Here is a 19,702-nt window from a genome sequence, read left to right as displayed (position 1 = left end):
CCATCTCTCAGGCTCTGAGAGATTATATAGATTATTATTATATATAGATTATATCTATGCCTATATCTATATCTATTCATATATTTTTTTGAGTTTTGCTTACGTGTATGTTTGTATCATATGTATTCCTAATGCCTGTGGAAGCCAGAAGAGAACACAAGATCCCTGGATCTGGAGTTACAGGTGGTTGGGAGCTGCTGTGTGGGTGCTGAGAATTGAACCTGGGTCCTCTAGAAGAGGAGCCAATGCTTTTAATCACTGAGCCATCTCTCTAGTTCCACTCTAGGTCTGTCAGATTTTCTACTGTCCTGCTCCAAGTGGTTGGGTATGTGGTGCAGGTTGGTGTTATTCTCACACTAGACGACGACGACGACGACGACGACGACGACCACCACCACCACCACCACCACCACCACCACCACCACCACCACCAAGGCTGTGCTTGTTTTGAACCTTGGGCTTCATGCATGTTAGACAAACACTCATACCACTGTGTTATAGCTATAGGTCTTAAAAGAAGCATTTATTTATTTATTTAGAGATTCAAAGTTTCATTGTAGCCGAGGCTGACCTGGAGCTTGGGGTAAAACTCTTGCCTTGGCCTCCTAAATGGTGCCATTACAGGTATAAGACACCATACCCAGATTCTCATTCATTCATTCATTCATTCATTCATTCATTCATTCATTCATTCATTTTGATGCAGGCTTTCATTACATAGCCCTGGCTGGGTCAGGAACTATGCACAGACCAGGCTGGTTTCAGACTCAGGGATCTGCCTCCTGAGTGCTGAGGTTAAAGGCTTGCACCACCACACCCTGATTACTTATTTATTTTTTTGTGGTATTTTTCTGGTAACTGTTGTAGCTCTTTTACTTCTTGGTCTCTTCTCAAGTGTAATTTACTCCAGAGAACTTCTGAACAGGCCCTAAAGACCCAGAGCTTTGTGCATACTGGATAAGTTCTCTGCCACTGAGCTACATACACCCCTGGCCCTTGCTTTTTTTTTTTTTTTTTTTTTTTTTTTAAATAAGTAACTAACAAGGAAGTTGAATGATCCAGTTGTGGTAGGTAGGTCACACCTGCAATTCCAGCTATTCTCTACAAAGTGAGTTCCAGGCCAGCCAGGGTCACATAGCGAGAGACCTTGCCACCAACACCCCTTGCAAATAAAAACTTCCAAATCCTAAATGTATGTTAGCATAGTTAAATATTCTAGTAAGCATAGATATTAGTAATCGTGTACAAATCAATGAAAGGTTTTCAGGTCAGAAGGCTGTAAATGTTTGTTTTTGTTTTTTTAAATCTTGCTGGACGGCCAGTTGTAGGTGATTTGAGACTTTGCTGAGCTTAATCTTTAAGTACTGGGCATAGAGGAAGGAGACAGATTAGCTGTTGAATACCAATAAAACGCAGTAGATAAGCCATGCAATGTAATTGATAAACCATCCACTTTAAAAGATGAATAGAGCAAACATTTACACTATTAGACCTTTTTTTTTTTCTTCTCTCACTTGTGTTTGAGAAGGGAGAGGATGTGCTAATATTTACATCTGTCACAAATAGTACCTAAGCCCTAAGGGGCTCCCTTTTCTTTGCTTTTGTATTTAAAGATTTATTTTTACTGTTTTAAATTGTGTGTGGGTGTACAAGTCTGCATGTGGGTATGTGCATGTGAGTGCAGGTACCTGTGAAAGCCAGAGGCATTGGATTCCCTAGAGCTGGAGTTACAGATGATTGGGAGCCACCTGGCGTGCAGCTGAGACCAAGCTTGGGTCCTTTGCTGAGCCATCTCTCCAGCCCCCATAAAGGGGTTTTCTCTCATTTTTTAAAACATACATTTGCTCCGTGTGTGTGTGTGTGTGTGTGTGTGTGTGTGTGTGTAACTTGCAGGAGTTTGGACTCTCCATGTGGGCTCAGGGGATTAGACTCAGGCTGCCAAGAAGAGCAAGCACCTTGACCCACTGAGCCATCTCATGGGCTCTTCTTTTCTTTCCTCTCTTTTCTGCCTTCTTCCCTTCTCCCATCCTTTCCTCTCTCCTCCTCCTCCTCCTCCTCCTCCTCCTCCTCCTCCTCCTCCTCCTCCTCCTTTTAAAACATTTGTATATGATTGTTTGCTTTCGTGTATACAAGTGCACCAGGAACTGGAGTTACAGGCAGTGTAAGTAGCCATGTGGGTGCTTGGAACTGAATCCAGGTTGTTTGTAAGAACAGCTGCTGAGCCATCTCATCATTCTCTCTGTCTCTCTCCCTCCCTTCCTCTCCCCTCCCTCGTGTGTGTGTGTGTGTGTGTGTGTGTGTGTGTGTGTGTGTGTGTGTGTGTGTGTGTGTGTGTGTGTGTGTGTGTGTGTGTTTGAGTTGAGTTTATGTAGCCCAGACTGGCCTCATGCTCAGTATATAGGCAAGGTCCAAGGCTGGGGTTACAGGTGTTAGCAATAAAATTAGGAGGTGGAGGTGATAAGTCCATATAAGCTGGGCTAGTAATGGAAGATACCTTAGAAACCAGAATTTTGTTTGTTTATCTGAGACAGGGTCTAACTGTGTAGCTTAGGCTGGCCTGGACCTCACTATCCTCCCAGGTGCTGGTACTTAACCATCAGGTCCCAGATGCAGGCACATAAGCATCACATACAGCTAAGATTTGTAAGACCTGCCTTGGAAATTCTAGCTTCTGTGACCTGTCTTATGGAAGGAGTATTCAAGACCCAAAATGTATATGCTGCACTAGGCTATTGCATCCCAGAAACTAGCTCCTAAGGGCTTGTTTTTCTGGTAGCTGCCATAGCTGTTCACTTGCTGTTGGCCTCTCTTCTCAGCCTTCCTGAATTTCAGAGCTCTCATTCAGTCCTAGCTATAACTATACTGGGTCTCAGCTCAGCCTGGGACTTCCATTAGCCTAAGTGTGAGAGAAGGAATACAACAGTGATGGTCCTGTGCATTTTTGGGTCTCAGCTCAGCCTGGGACTTCCATTAGCCTAAGTGTGAGAGAAGGAATACAACAGTGATGGTCCTGTGCATTTTCCTTCTCATATGAAAAAAATATCACTGAAGATTTGTTTAAAAAAAAAAACCTATGTATTTGTAATTGCTAACATCTTTCTCTCAGTCTATGTAGACATTATTGGCTCTTTCAGTCAATGCAGATAGACATCCTAATCTTGATTTGTTTATTTATTTATTGTCAATATTATTATTGATACAGGGTCTCTTGTAGCCCAGGCTGGCTGGCCTCAAACTCCCCAATAAATAGAGGAGGCTGACCTTGAACTCTATTCTACTGCTTCCCTCTTCTAACTGCTAGAGTTACAGGTGTGCCCTACCTTCCTTATGTTCAGATCCTCTAAAGGCTGCTTATGGTTTCCTTGGAACGCTGGTCCTCAGCCATGGGGCAGGGTGCTAGTGGTCACCAACCCTTTCACACGTGTTGCATATCAGGTATCCTGTATACCAGATATTTACATTATGGTTCAACAGTTGCAGAATTACAGTTATGAAGTAGCAATGAAATAATTTTATGGTGGGGGTTAGCATAACTTGAGGAAGTGTATTCAAGGGTCAAAGCATTAGGAAGGTTGAAAACCACTCACTGCCTTAGAAGAAGGAACTTCAGAAATGTTTGGTTTTGTGTTTTTGAGACAAGATCTCATTTTGTAGCCTGGAGTAGTCCTAAAGTTCTTGGTCTTCTGATTCTGCATCCCAAGTGCTTTGTTCTTAAGTATTCAATAGGAAGCCTAGTAGAAATTAAGCATTTTAAAGAAAGATTATTTGGTTCTAGGTCAATCAAGACTAAAATGAAACATTTAGGGTTTCATTTTATAGTTGTGAGTAGAGGAAGCAGGTCAGCTGGCTGCAGTGACTGGGGGGGAGTTGAGGAACTCCTCTGAGCTCTCTGGCTAGTGTGGCATCTTGCTCCAATCTCCTAGGTCCTTACTGCAAATAATGTATTCTCCCTGGGACAAGTGTTTCTTCAGATATTTAGTGAACACATCTCCATATATTGGTTGATCATCAAGGTATTAGGCCAGATGTATTTATTACATTTATTTTGGTGTGAGTGTGTGTGTGTGTGTGTGTGTGTGTGTGTGTGTGTGTGTGTGTGTGTGTTAGAGAGAATGGTACAGCATGGGTCTCTACACACTCATGTTCTGTCACTGTGGTAGATCCCCAGCCCAATTTTTTTTAACATAATTTATTTTTGCTTTGTGCACACTGCTATTTTTCCATGTATGTCTGTGTGAGGGTATCAGATCTCCTGGAGCTGGTGTTACAGACAGTTGTGAGCTGCCATGTGGGTGCTAGGAATTGAACCCAGGTCCCCTGGAATGGCAGTCAGTGCTCTTAACCACTAAGCCATCTCTCCAGCCTCCCCCCAGCCCAATGTTTTACATTAATTTGTTTAATTTATTTTGGTGGTAGTGGTTGAACTCAGGGCTAGTCCTGCCCCTCCACTGACCCACACCCCAATCCTGCTCCCCCCACTGACCACACCCCAGCCCTGCCCCTCCACTGGCCACACCCCAGCCCTGCCCCTCCACTGACCACACCCCAGCCCTACTCCCTCCACTGGCCACACCCCAGCCCTGCCCCCCCCACTGACCACACCCCAGCCCTCACACACACCCCCAGCCCTGCTCCCCCCACTGACCACACCCCAGCCCTGCTCCCCCCACTGCCACACCCCAGCCCTCCCCCACTGGCCACACCCCAGCCCTGCCCCCCACTGGCCACACCCCAGCCCTGCCCCCCCACTGGACACACCCCAGCTCTGCTCCCCCCACTGGACACACCCCAGCCCTGCTCCCCCACTGGACACACCCCAGCTCTGCCCCCCCACTGGACCACCCACCCCACCACCCCCCTGCTCACCCCAGCCCTGCCCCCCACTGGCCACACCCCAGCCCTGGCCCCAACACCCCAGCCTGCCCCCCCACTGGACACACCCCAGCCCTGCCCCCCCCACTGGCCACACCCCAGCCCTGCCCCCCCACTGGACACACCCCAGCCCTGCCCCCCCACTGGGCCACACCCCAGCCCTGCCCCCCACTGGACACACCCCACCCCACTGCACCCCACTGGACACACCCAGCTCTGCCCCCCCCACTGGACACCCCAGCTCTGCCCCCCCACTGACCCATATCTCAACCCTGCTCCCCCCACTGACCCATATCTCAGCCCTGCCCCCTCCACTGACCACACCCCAGCCCTGTTCATTTTGACGAAATTTTCAAATACACACTAGTTTCATAGACTGCAGATAACTTGTGTTCACTTAGTCACCAGGCGCTGGTGTTCTTCCTACCTCCTCATCACTGCCCCTCCCGCCCTTTAAGAACAGTGGTGTGATTGTCTCTATGCCGAGGTGGCTGCTTTTTCAGTCAGAGGACTGGAGCTGTGGGTGTTTGGAGTTGAGCTGCCTTTTGGGATCAGCTTTCCTTGTTGCCGTAGGGCAGAACTTTGAGGGTCTGATCTACTGTGTCACACCAGGTCTGAATGTATTCTTTATTCTTCCTCTGGCATTGCGATCCATTTATCATGAGTTTTCTTTTATACATTTCTATTGGTTGTGGGAAAGTCTACTTCATCCATATACACTTTTAACATTAGAACATGGGAGTGTTTTCCTGTATTAATGTCTTCATGGAACTTTTGTTAAGAGAGGATGTGTTGCTCATGCCGTGTGAGGCATTGAGGATGCAAAGCTGATGAAGTTTCAAGAAAGACACAGTAGACTGGGTGTGGTGCATACACACACCTTTAATCCCAGCACTGAGGAGTTTGAGGTAAGCCTGGTCTACATAGCTAGTTCCAGAGCTACATAGTGAAACCATACTGAAAAAAAAAAAAAAAGTTTTTGGGGCTGTAGGGATGATTCTATGGTTAAGAGTAATGGTTTCTGTTCCAAAAGACCTGGATTTGATTCCCAGCATCTACATGGCAGCTCACTACTGCCTATAATTCTAGGTCTGGGGGACATCCCACACCCTCTTCTGATCTCCAGTGTGGTGCCCAGACATACATTCAGGCAAAACATTCATACACATACAGGCTTTCAATACTGTCTAGCAGTTTAAGTAAATCTTTAAATTAGTTTTAATTACAATTTAGTAAATATCAATTGCTAGAATAAGTCAGCATCTTGGGATCTAAATTTATTTCTTTTTAATTTTGAACTAGGGCTCCCTACATATTCCTGGCTGGTTTCAAACTCAAAGAGATCCATACCTGCCTCTGCCTCTCAGTGCTGGGATTAAAGGCATGCACCACCAATGCTTGGTAACAGAATGGAACATTTTAGCACAATCTAAAGATACACTAATTCGGGTACTTAACATGCTGAGGAGTAACAGTAGGAAATAACCAAGTGTTTGATTTCCATAATTAAATCATTATGTTTATAAGAGCTGAAAGCCTGTATGTACAGTGAAAGACTTGCAATTCATAACATGCAGTATTTCAGGCAGCATGGTGACAGTGGGGTCTTGCACAGCTCTTGCAGTCTCCTGATGCAATGCAGTGTATGCTGCAGCAACACCTAGGATTCATTCGGTCATTGCCAATTAATATGTGGATGCTGCATGTTCACAGACCTTTTACTGTTGCCAGTTTTTCTGTGATTCTCCAGAAAAGCCATATATGGAGTCATTTAAGAAACTGGGCTCTAGGTGCTGGAGAAAGGGCTCATCAGTTAAAAGCACTGGCTGCTCTTCCAGAGGACCCTGGTTCAATTCCCATCACCTACATTGCAGCTCACACCTATCTGTAACTCCAGTTCCAGGGCTTCTAACACTCTCACACAAACATACATGCAAGCAAAACACCAATGAACATGATAAAAATAAGTTATATATAAAAAAGAAAACTGGGTTCCAGAGAATTTTGTTAAAATCTTATTCCTAGCTTCCTATGTTTGAAAATAGGTAAATTTTAGCTCATTGTAGTATGATACACCCCACATGATAAATTGGACAAAAGTAAGAGGGCTTAGGGACCATTTCTGTGTATGGCACCAGTGTGCACATTGGCATGTTCATTCAGGTATATATGTAGAGGGAGATTGTAGGTTCAAGGTCTGCTTGAGCTAGAGTGAGCATTGAGCTACTTATGGTTTTAAAGAATGTAAACAGGACTGGAGAGGTAGCCTATTGGTAGTCACTAGGGGATTTTCCTAGTGAGGTGCTGGGGTCAGCTTCCAGTCTGAGGGGTGTGGGGAATGGAAAGATAAACCATAAATCTGATTGATTGGGTTTTTGGCAAAGGGTCTCATGTAGCTCAGGCTGGCTCCAAATTTGCTATGCAATTGAGTATGACTTTGAAATCATAATTCTCCTGCTTCCACCTTCTAAGTGCTATGATTGCAGGTGTGTTGCACCATGCTGTGAAAATAATACTTGTCAACTTAATAGAGAGTTGGTGTGTTTTTTAAGACAGTGTCTCACTATGTAGACCAGGCTAGCCTCAAACTCAGAGATACTTCTGCCTCCAAGTGCTGGGATTAAAAACATGCTCCACCATACCCTGTATTGGTCTTGACCAAGGCTGACATCATGAGTATGTCATCTGTGTAGTCACCCAGGGCTCCTTACTGAAGGAACAGTGCTTAATTTAATACTAACTCATCCTCTGTCTTGGAATTCTTAATTTTTGAAGAGTAGCTCTGCATCATTCATTGATTCATTGATTCCCCCCCCCCACCCCAGACAGGGTTTCTCTGTGGCTTTGGAGCCTATCCTGGCACTCACTCTGGAGACCAGGCTGGCCTCGAACTCACAGAGATCTGCCTGCCTCTGCCTCTCGAGTGCTAGGATTAAAGGTGTGTGCCACCAACACCCAGCTCCATTCATTCATTTTTGAGACTGGGTCTCAATTGTGTAGCCCCGACTGGCCTCAGACTCACAGAATCATGTTCCGCTGCCTCCTGGGTTCTAGGATTAAAAGTGTAAGCCACTATGCCCAGCTTGCTTACTGAAAATTCCTTTGAAATTTATTTTTCATTACTTTTACACCTGTGTGTGGGTATGTGCACACGAATGCTGGTGCCTACAGAGGCCAGGGCATTTGATTTCCTCAGAGCTGTAGTTAGTAGCTGCTGGGTAAGCTGCCTGATGTTGGTACTGGTACTCGAATTTTGGGTCCTCTGGAAGAACAATACTAAAAATTTCTTTCTCTAGCACTAAATATTCTTATGATGATAAAGATTTACTTTTAGGATTAGCCAGCTGGACTGTGGTGACCATGGCTTTGTTGGCAGTGTCCAGAGAATCCTGGTCAGCAGCCAGATGGATGGATGCTGCCTTCCTCCAATAGGCTGGACCCAGGATGTTGACCTTGGTGATGTCAGTGTTAGCACAGCTTCCATATCCTGTTTGATCTGGTGCTTGTTAGCCTTGACATCTGCACTGAGCTAAGTGTCATTGTCTTCTCTCTCTCAATGATCAGGGGACACCTCGTGGTGGCATGGTGGTTAAGCTGGTTTTTCCTGTGGGATAATTTTCTAAGGCCTCTGTAACTACAGTGGTAATGGGCCGCCAGAATGCAGACAGACAGGTGGACTGTTCGATCTGCGTTCTTATCCTCTAAGCTTTGCTTTGGGTTTAGACATTTCCTTTGAGAACCATCTTGGGGAAAGGGGCTTATATTTTGTTGTTGCTTTTAATTTTTTTTTTTTTTGAGATAACTCTGGCTATCCTGAGGGGTCCTGCATTTCTCTCTCTCTCTCTCTCTCTCTCTCTCTCTCTCTCTCTCTCTCTCTTCTCTTCCTTTCTTTTTTCTTTCTTTCTCTTGGTACTATATCCTATAAGTTATTTAGTTAGCTTGATCTTGAATATATAAACCTACTAATAAGGAAAAGGTGTCAGATTTTTAAAAATGGTCCAAAGCTGAGAAGAATGGAGTACGGATCCTCAACATAAAAGTTTTTAACCTTGTTAGATCTTCAGCCTGTTTATTAAGTGTGTGTTATAAGCAGTCAAATGCCATACTCGTAGTAAACAGGTAACATTATCCATCTTGAGTAATAAATACTTTGTCTTCAACCTTTTATTTTTCAGTTTGTCTCCTAATCGGAAAAGGTCTTCATGAATACTTCTGTTAAACACAAGTAATGTCACACATTCCTAAAAGACTAAAATGGGGGCTGTTGTTTTGAGGTAAGTGTCCAGTTTTGTAGACTTTATTTCTTAGTCTCTTACAAAGTTGAATGTAGAAGGGAAGTATGAATATTGGTTGGCTTCTAATTGTTTTCTATAGGGCTTATATGGGGCGGGGGCAGTCCTGGGCCTCTCTTTAAGGTGGACTGGAGATTGAACCTTGGGTGGGCAAGTGCTCTACCACATAGCTTTAATTTTACTAATTGTTTATATTGTGCATATGGGTGTTTTGCATGCATGTATGCACTTGCAACACTTGCATGCTTGACTAGAGTGACAGACAGTTGTGAGCAGCTATGTAGATGCTGGGAATTAAGCCCAGGGCCTCTGGAAGAGTAGCTGATGGTCTTAATCACTGAGCTATCTCTTCCAGCCTCCTTTATTTGGTTGTTTGTTTCTGACTGGTCTGAAACTAGCTCTTAGACTAGATTGGCTTCTAACTCAAAGTAATCTGTCTCTGCCTCTTGAGTGCTGGGGTTAAAATCATGTACCATTTGTGCCTGGCTGACAGGTTTTTGAAGCAATCAAATTAGGGAAATCTTGAAGAACAATCAGGGTGAGTCAGGGAGAGTAATAAAACACATGATATGTAAGTGGAGAGGGGAATACCAAGAGCGGAAGGGAACAGGCAGAGGCAGGATGGAAAGATGAGGGGAGGCAGGGTGGGTGTAGAGCAGGGTGTGTGTCAGGGTACCAATCCAAACTTAATACCTATGCATGAATGTGCCATAAGGAAACTTGTTACTTTATTTGCTAATTAAAAAGAGTGATCAATGTGGGTTTATTCATTTGAAATATGGGCTCACTCTGTAGCCCAGGCTGTCGTCAACTGAGGCCTATTTTCTTGCCTCAGCTCTCATAGTACTGCAATTAGAGGCATGTACCACCATGTCTGTGAGCAGTGTCAACGTTCTTTTCTAGGTGCTACAGCTTTAACCCAGTATCTCTCACACACTGAGCATGTGCTCTGCCACCAAGTACACTTCCAACTGAATATAGCTATTATGCTTTTCCTTGGAAAATGACGTATTTAAAATTTGTTTTCGTTTTCTTTTTTTATTTTGTTGTTGTTTATTGGGACAGGGTCTCATGTAGTGTAGTCTGGTCTCTAATTCTTTTCTGTATCTGAGGCTGACTTTAAACTCCTGATCCTTCTGTCTCTACCCCTCAAAGGTTGGGATTGGACACATTATCACAATGGTTTTTGTTTTTGAGACAGGGTCTTATTTAGTCCCTCTGGCCTTAAAGTCATTATGTTGCTGAAGATGACTTTGAATTCCCGAACCTCCTGTCTTCCCATCCTAAGTGCTATGATTATAGGCAGGTGCCACCAAGCCTGGTGTTGATATGTCTTAATTTGAAAGTTTATTATGTTGTAAACCCTGAGTGAACAGAGTGGTCCAGTTTTAGCCTGCCTGCCAGAGTTTGGGGAAGCGGCTGCCCTACCTCCAATTGTGTTTCGTTGCTCAAGGGTCCTTTTCACTAACATGCACTGGACGTTTATACAGTTGGAAATGATGTTCATAAAGATCTTATTGAGTGTCTACAGTTCTGCTCCTTTGATAATGCAATGGTAATGTGCATTTTGCTTTTACTCAGAACGTAACCGATCAGATTGTCATGTAGTCTGCCTTAGACAGGAAGGACACTATGAAAGCTGTGACTGTCTGCATGGCATGACCTTTCAAAACTGTTTTTTTTTTATTTTGCCAGAATCTCATTTAGCCTTTTTACAGCCACACGATAAAGGAAGTAATAGATAAAGGAGAGTATAAATGTCTGCTTGTTCTCAGTCCAGTTTTCCAGGGGAAGAGGGTGAATAGTCTGTTATATACTTACAGCCTTATGTGACAGCATAGCTTAAGAATTCTTAAAATATTATTATTATTATTGTTATTGTGTGTGTGTAGGAGAGAGGAGAGAGAGAGAGAGAGAGAGAGAGAGAGAGAATATATGCCATGACACTTCATATTCAGAGGACATCTTTATCCAGTTGGTCCTTTCCTTCCACCTTTATGTGGATTCCAGAGATCAAACTCTGGCTGTTTTCCCTGTTGCTGTAAGTGTCTCTGCCTGCTGGGTTGTCTCACTGGTCCATGTTTGTTTGTTTTAAGATTTTTTTAAAAGATTTTATTTATTATGTATACAACATTCTGCTTCCATGTATATCTGCACACCAGAAGAAGGCACCAGATCTCATAACGAATGGTTGTGAGCCACCATGTGGTTGCTGGGAATTGAACTCAGGACCTCTGGAAAAGCAGTCAGTGCTCTTAACCTCTGAGCCATCTCTCCAGCCTTGCTTTAAGATTATTTTATTTTATTTTTTTTATTTTTTATTTTTTTGAGACAGGGTTTTGCTGTGTAGCCTGGAACTTGCTCTGTAGACCAGCCTGGCTTCGAACTCAGCTTCACCTGCTTCTGCTTCCCGAGTTCTGGGATTAAAGGCATGATCTAACACCACCTGACAATTGATCTTATTTTCTATGTATGAGTATTTTGCTCCCATGTATGTATGTCTGTGCTCCATATGTGTGTCTGGTGCCTACAGAGGTCAAAAAAGGGTGTGGAATTCCCTGAAATTGGAGTTGTGGACAGTTGTCTGTTAGCTGCCATGTGGGTGCTGGCAATCAGCCTCAGGTCCTCTGTAAGAACAAACTGCTCTTAACTGTTGAGCCATGTCTCCATTTTTCCAGCCCAAAGGGTTTCTTTCCTTTTTTCCCTTCCTTTTTTTTTTTTTTTGTTATGCGAGAGAGCGTGTGCACGTGTGCACGTGTGTGTGTGTGTGTGTGTGTGTGTGTGTGTGTGTGTGTGTGTGTCTGTCTGTCTGTCCCTGTCCATCCGTCCATGTGACTCTGAATGCATGTGTGTGGGGTCTGTAAGCCTGTTGTGTGTACACATTCTAGCTAGACTTTGGGTTTCTTCTATCCTTCTCCACCTGTTCCTTTGGGGCACAGTCTCTTCCCAAACCTGGGGCTCACATTTTCACAGCTAGGCTGGAAGCCATCAAGCCTGGGCAGCCCTCATCTCCATCCTGCCCAGAGCTGCGGTACTGATATACAGTGGATGATACCTGGCTTGTTCCATGGGTGCTGGGATCTGAACCCCAGTCCTCATGATTATTCAAGAAGTTCTCTTATCTAGGAGCCATCTTTCCCGCCCCAGAAGTTTAGTGGTTTAATGCATAACTTATAGGATACATTCTAAGTATAATTATATAAAATGGATAGTACAGATTGAGTTTCCTAATCTGAATGCTCCATAATCCAGACTTTTGTGTATGTGGTATTGGGAATTGAGCCCAGAGCCTTATAGGAGCTCAGGTACCTTTAATGGTGTTGTAAACAGCAATTAGCAGGATACAAAGCCTGCTACAGTCTATAATGTGTATTCTGTCTTAAGATTCGGAGGACAAGACAAAAGTTATAACAAGCAGTTGGACCGGTGCATGGTAGGAACTTGGAGGTGGGAACAGTGCTGGAAGAGCAGTTTCAGGGACCAGAGCTGGAGTTTGGCTTTGTTAACACCAACTCTGAAACCACAGGACTAGAGAATGAATTCCCATCACATAGCTCTTCATGCCAGGCTGTCACTGTGAAAATTTGCATGCATAAAAACATTGAGTGGGGGGCTGGAAAGATGGCTTATCAGTTAAGAGCACTGACTGCTATTCCAGAGGTCCTGGGTTCAATTCCCAGCACCCACATGGCAGCTCACAACTGTCTGTAACCCTAAGATCTGACAGCCTCACAGAGAGAGAGACATGCAGGCAAAACACCAATGCACATAAAATAAAAATAAATATAAGATAAAAAAACATTGAGTGGGGCTGGAAAGTGGCTCAGTGATTAAAGTTCTTGCTGTGCAGACACCCCAGAACCCAGAAATTCTGGGTGGACCCCTCAGTCTGCCTGTAATTTCAGCAATTGGCAGGTGGAGATGGGGTCCCCTAAGTAAGCTGGCTAGCCCAGCTGTACCTGTGAGCTCAGGCTTATTTGGAGAGACTGCTACAGTGAATATGATGGAGAGCATTGGAGGAAGACTTGTAGACACAGCCTTCCAAAACACACAGCCACTCTCACTCTCTCTCTCTCTCTCTCTCTCTCTCTCTCTCTCTCTCTCTCTCTCTCTCTCTCTCTCTCTCTCTCTCTCTCTCTCTCTCTCTCTCTCTCTCTCTCTCTCTCTCTCTCTCTCTCTCTCTCTCTCACACACACACACACACACACACACACACACACACACGATGTGCCTGTGAAGCCTTAAACTTAGAACAGTGGAAGAAGACCTGTATGTGATACCCTGGGCAACATTAGTGCTTTCCTCTGATGCTCCCTTCTCACTATTTTATTTTATTTTATTTTATTTTTATTTTTTTGAGATGGTCCTACTATGTAACCAGGCTGGCCTGGAACTTAGTTTGTGGCCTGGAGCCAGCAGTGACCTTCCTTTCTCAATGATATGTCAGCTGCTATTTATAATTAAGTAAATTGAATCTCATGGTGTGTGTTCTGCCCCTCCCCCGCCCATCCTTTTAAAAATTGAGACAGTGTCTCACATTATCCAAACTGTCCTGAAACTGAGTAGCAATTCTTTTTCTGCCTCAGCCCCCTGAGTGCTCTGAGTACAGCAGATGTACTACAGCGCCTGCCCTTTTTGTTTCTGTTAACAGTGTGTGTGAGGTGCATTAATGGTGGTATATATAATTGTATTTAATTATTTTCCCATCTTGTAAAACATTCAGTACAGTTTCTTATTCTAGCGATGTATGTTTGAGTTGAGACTTCTCTTCCTTATTATGAAAAAATTTCACTTAAATGTTCATGTGCCTCCGATATTGGATAAGAGTGTCATAGAATGAAGAGCAGCGCCATTTTGATCTTCTATTTAGAGAAGAATGAGTTAGTTTGTTCACCTGCTAATAGTGATCTGTGGGTATAAGTGCATTTCCGTTCTTTGTTTTTGTTTTTTATTTTTGAAATAATGACACTGTATAGCTCTGGCTCACTCAGATCCACCTGCCTCTGCCTTCCATGCTGGACTCGAAGGTGTGAGCAACCACTGGTCTGATTGTGGTTTGAATTTTCATTTCTTTAGTGAATAATTACATTAAGCATTTTTACCTCATGTTTTTGGGTTATTTGGGCTTTGGTACATTTCTGGTTATTTTGCTCTTTATGTTGGATTCTTATTCCTTATATAGTCTTTTTTCACATTGTAGTTTATCAATAGTATATGTTGTGTGCTCATGACCAGTTGAAGTTAGAATTTTAGTTAAGTTGTATCCCTACCCATAAACACACTTCCTCTAATCATTTTGTACCAATCTGTTGAATATTTTTCGTTGGGTCTCCTGTTCATTTACATCAGGAGTAACACTCAGCCTCTTGCTGTTGCTCTCTGCCTGTTATGTGGCTCCTCAAGTTCTAATCCCTTTTGTTGTTTTGTTTTGTTTTGTTTTTCGAGACAGGGTTTCTCTGTGTAGCTTTGGAGATTGTCCTGGAACTCTCTCTGTAGACCAGGCTGGCTTCGAACTTAAGATCCACCTGCCTCTGCCTCCCCGAGTGTTGGGATTAAAGGCGAGAGTCACCATCGCCCAGCTCCAGTTCCAATCTTAATGGTCTTGCATTTCTTAAAATACTTAAGGTTTCTGATATCTTTTCTCTTTTTGTCTAATTTATGTCTGCCTTAAGTCAGGTTCATATTCATTGCACCTCTGCAGCTGTTGTTGGAAACAGTAAGTCTCAGAAGGTGCTAAAGGAGGAGAACTGTTGCTATGTTCATTTCCATGGGGGGGGGTGGCTACTCTAAAATATTGTATGTAAAGTAATGGACGGAGAGGATCGTTGGAGAGTGTGTGTGTGGGGGGGGGGTAGAAGTGAGGGGCTGACTGGCATCATGGTGGCAGTGTCTTCACTCTTTTTTTCCCACAGTCTATTTTATTATTGGCTAGAAAAACCCTGCAGCAGTGACACTAGAGAAACCCTCTGCACTTGCAGTACAGAAATGCATTTTTCCAGGAGTCACTCTGCAACCTCAACAGTCTGTCCACTCCACTTCTTTTCTGCAAACTTCCTTTTCTTAGTGTAATTTTGAAGAGCCTGGGCCACAAAGAGCTTGCCTAATTTTGGGGCAGTGAACTCCTTGATGTTCTGGCAGTAAGTATTCATCTGGCCTGCAATGAGCAGCAAATCCATCCTGGCAGGGACCTGGTGGGGATTGAGTCTCTTCACTCTTCCTAATAATTCTATTTCCTGTTTGGACAGAGAAGGAAAACACTTGATATTGGCCGGCCTGTGACTAATGATTGTGGATTTTAATCATAGCCTTGCAACTTCATGTGTTTGACTAAATTCGTGAGGATCATTTGTAACAGACTAAGAATTAATATTGGCCAAACACGGTAGACTACCTGTGTTTTCACCCAAGAAGCAGTTGCTATGGAGTTATCTCTTTCTTCCACCCTCTGGCTGTTGTCTGTTATTTGTTACCATTGTAAGGAGAATGAGATGATGCAGGCTGTAGTCGCCCTGCAAATATCTGACCTGGCACAATTGCTTCCATTCTGCATTCCGGTGGATAGAGTTTCATATACAATCACTTGTAACTGCTGGAATCTTTGACTTACCTGGTGTCCTGTCATAATCCCAAGCCTGTCACAGTGACATTGTAGTTACCTTTTTCCTTAGGCCCCAGTTTTAAATGTTGATAAAGAATCCATACTTCTTTATCTCAGCATTCGGAGAGACAGAGGCAGGTGTTGTGAAGCTAGCCTGGTCATCAAAGAGAGTTCTAGGATAGCCAGGGCTGTTACACAGAGAAAGACTGTCTTGGAGGTGGGGGAATCCATATTCCAGGGCCAGCAAGGTGGTTCAGTGGCTGAAAGTGCTGTCAATAAGCCTGATAAGCCTGAGACCAACATAGTGGAAGGAGGAATCACTCTCACAAGCCATGCTCTGACATTCACACATATGCTGTAATGCACACACGTGGCACCCCCCCCCCCGTATTCTCACACAAAATAAATATAATTTTAAAAGTAAGGGGAAAGATAAGATTTAAGGTTTATAGCATGGGAGCGTGTTTCCTTAGTGATGAAAGTGAAGTGTTTCCAGGCATCTCCATGCACAACCCATGGTGTAGAAACTCAGGCTGTAACAGGTGGTCCTTACCAGCTCTGCTATCACATTCAGGTTTTCAAAGTTCACTAGCTTTCTCCAGATCCTGGATGCAGGCTTCATTGTGAAGCCAGGCATGGTGGCCCATCCTGTAATCTCAGTGCTCAGGGCTGAGGCAGGGGGACTGCTGCCAGTTTGAAGCCCGCTGGGGATACATACTAAGACACTGTCTAAAAAAACCAAACATAGAAACAAAATTTCATTATTATCCTATAGCAAATAGAAGTTATTACATGAAATAATTCTGAGATTATGCATTTGTGTAAATTGTTCATAAACACATAGTCTTTGTTCTTTGGGAAATATGACTGTTTAATTAATTTATTTATATTTTATTTTTTGAGACAGAGTCTCACTATTATAGCCCTGACTTGCCTGGAGTTCACTGTGTAGACAAGGCTGGCCTCTGGAGTGCTGGGATTAACAGTGTGTACAGCCACACATACCCAGACATATACACTAAGTAGGTCCCATGAAAACAACATCAATCCTCTTCAGAGGGTGGTGCCTCCACTCACCTTGCTTGCTCCTACTGGCCCTTCTGCTTCAACTTTACGGTCCTACCTCCTTGGGAAGGTCAAGCAAATACCCTCTCTATAATCCCCTTTCCCAGTAGTCAAGCTCTTCTCCTGTGACTGGGGCTCCTGTAGGAAATCACTGCAACAAGCCATTTAAGCCCTACCCACCTTCTCATGTGTTTCCTTGATATAAAAAGTAACACTTTCTGGGCGAATCACACCAAATGTGTTTCCCACTTAACCTCTGTGTCTGCATGAGTGTCTGTGTGCCACATGTGTGCAGTGCTTACAGAAGCCAGAAGAGGGCATTGGATCCCTAGGACTGAAGAGTTACAGATGGTTGTGAGCTACCTTGTGGGTGTTGAAAATCAAACCCAGGTCCTCTGGAAGATCAGCCAGTGCTCTTAACTGTTGAGTCATCTCTCTGGTTCCAGTGTTTTATTTTTTAAATCTTTCCTCAGTCAAATGTGTGGAATGCCTTTAAGAAAGTGAATATTTAGTAAATATTAATTGAACTCACGTCCTTGTCTTGCTAGGTGGGGACTCCACCTCTGAGCTAGCTAGCCTATCTCCTCCTCTTTGCTCAATGCCTTGCACTGAATGACACTGTCAGTTTGACTTTCCTGGCTTACTGTATCCTCTAGAGAAAAGATGTTCAAGACTGATACCTTGCTATTATCACTAGCTATCCACTCCCCCTTAAATGTCAAGGGAGAATGAAAGCTCTTCCCAAATGTAGTTGTCATTCATGGCCAGATATCTTTTTAAAAAAGAGATTTTATTTATTCATTATGTATACAACATTCTGCTTCCATGTATATCTGCAAACCAGAAGAGGGCACCAGATCTTATAACGGATGGTTGTGAGCCCCCATGTGGTTGCTAGGAATTGAACTCAGGACCTCTGAAAGAGCAGTCAGTGTTCTTAACCTCTGAGCCATCTCTTCAGCCCCTTGGCCAGATATCTTAAGAGGAAAATTGGTCACCAAGGGAAAAAAAAAATTAAAAAATGGTATGCAAAGCAAAGTTAAATTATTGTGCAAAAAAATAGTAAATCTGAAATGGCTGTGGAGAAAAGCCAGTGTTGGTAACACACTCTTAAAATTGTGTGTGTTACCGCTTATTTTCAGAATGACAGTAGATAAATAGTTAAAAGGTCCAGCGCCTGTAGCAGTGCTTTTTCTACAGCTGAAGCTATTTAAAATTCTTCTCATGGTGCTGTTTGCCATCCAGATGGCTTTCTGGCCCTGGTTCAATTCCTAGATGTGAGGGTTGTCGGTTACTCACTAGCTCCGCTACACACTTGTACAGTTTGGCTCATGACTCATTCTCACAGCAGTTACATGTGAGTATCTTTTGCTATACAGAGTCATTCCTGATTGCCACGGTACTTACAAGTAAGAATCAGAAATCCTTGGAAGATTCGCTGACATTCAAAAAACATGTCCAGGAACCTATTAGACACACCAGTGGAGTAAGAAACAGAAAGAAGCCATCACTCAAGCAGTGACACTTTTAGATATTTTCCTTTTATACTGGTCAAGATTTTTCTAGCCTTTTGGGGTTGTTTTGGGTTTTGGGAACAGGGATTTTCTGTGTAGACCAGGCTGGCCTTGAACTCACAGAGATCATCCTGTATTTGCCTCCCCAGTTCTGGGACTAAAAGCGTGCATCACCACACACCTAGCTCTGCTTCTTAGTTAAACCACTTGGTCTCTACTCATACTCTTCCTGTCGTCTTCCATCTGCTAAGACCCATATGACCCCCCTGTGCCATGTAAGGTTATCTGGTAGTAAGCTATAGAACCATAATGACTGAACACTAGTAAGAGGTGTTTTGTGGTTGCTTTAAAGAACTACTTAAAACTGTAGTAGATGCTGTTTATGTTTGGACTTGGGTCACTGTTGATTGTGTCTTTTACCAGCACACCCTGATCGTGCAGTACATGCTAGCAGCTTTGTGACCAGGGTTTTGCTGCTTTTGATTCTGTGTATTGGCTTATAGATTAACAACCTAAATAAAAAAGAAGCCCTTACTCTTGTTGCATGGCTTTCATTCACAAATAGGACAAAATATCATTGAATACTTGTCCCTCAAATGAGTCCTAAGGAAAGGCCTGTGTCACAAGGCAAGGAGTGGCCCTGCTGCACATACTCCTAAGATGTTGCATTGGAGTAAGAGCTTTTGTAGCAGCCAGCTCTGTTTTTCCTGAGCATCTTCATCACATTTTGAATTTTGGAATGTTGTAAAATAGTTATGTAAATTGTATTTGTTTTGGTCAAGAGGAGTATGATTTTAAAGTATGCTCCTCATTTTGATCTCTCTTTTTAAAAACATTTATTGTGTGTGTGGCTGGGTGCTGCCTGGTGCCCATGGGTAGATTCTTTCTACCGTTACTTGGGCTTTGGGATCAAGCCCAGGTTACCATGCTTGCACAGCACTGCTGAGCCATCTTGCTATCTTGTAATTTTGGCATCTTATTTGAACTGAGTTTGAATTGTTAATCCACTCTGCTACAGAGTGACACCCCAGCGCTTGATCCCAAAGGAATGATATAACACAGAAGTAACAGAGAAAATTCAAATTAATGAAAGAAAACTCTGTGACAAATGAAGTTGAAATGTCTTTGTTAAGACTCATAACAATCTGATTGTTACCCAGAGAAATTAAGTAACAACAGAGTGAGAAACACTGCTCTAAATGCTTTCTCACCTAGCAATCAGGGGTGATGACTGGAAGCATGAATGAAAGGCACCACTGTTCCTTTCATCTCAGAATGGCAGGTCTCATTAATATTAGCTCTCAGGTAAACCAACATTCTTTCTAGTGCTTTTTAAATGCCATGGACTATTCCAGGCACCT

The 19,702-nt window shown here is 43.4% G+C and overlaps 1 protein-coding gene across 2 annotated transcripts in view; it reads left to right on the top strand.

Moving 5' to 3' along the window:
* Pik3cb (phosphatidylinositol-4,5-bisphosphate 3-kinase catalytic subunit beta) overlaps positions 1-19,702 on the top strand; it is a 102,389-nt gene that overhangs the window by 10,641 nt on the left and 72,046 nt on the right. For both annotated transcript variants that reach the window (XM_027414260.2, XM_027414261.2), the window contains exon 2: positions 9,048-9,146. The gene's annotated coding sequence lies outside the window, so the exon portion shown is untranslated. The remainder of the gene's footprint in view (positions 1-9,047; positions 9,147-19,702) is intronic.

The sequence above is a fragment of the Cricetulus griseus genome, chromosome 4 (assembly GCF_003668045.3).
Source record: "Cricetulus griseus strain 17A/GY chromosome 4, alternate assembly CriGri-PICRH-1.0, whole genome shotgun sequence".
Taxonomy (NCBI): Eukaryota; Metazoa; Chordata; class Mammalia; order Rodentia; family Cricetidae; genus Cricetulus; species Cricetulus griseus.
Note: the sequence above shows the minus strand (reverse complement) of the source record. Positions and strands in the feature narration are given on the sequence as shown.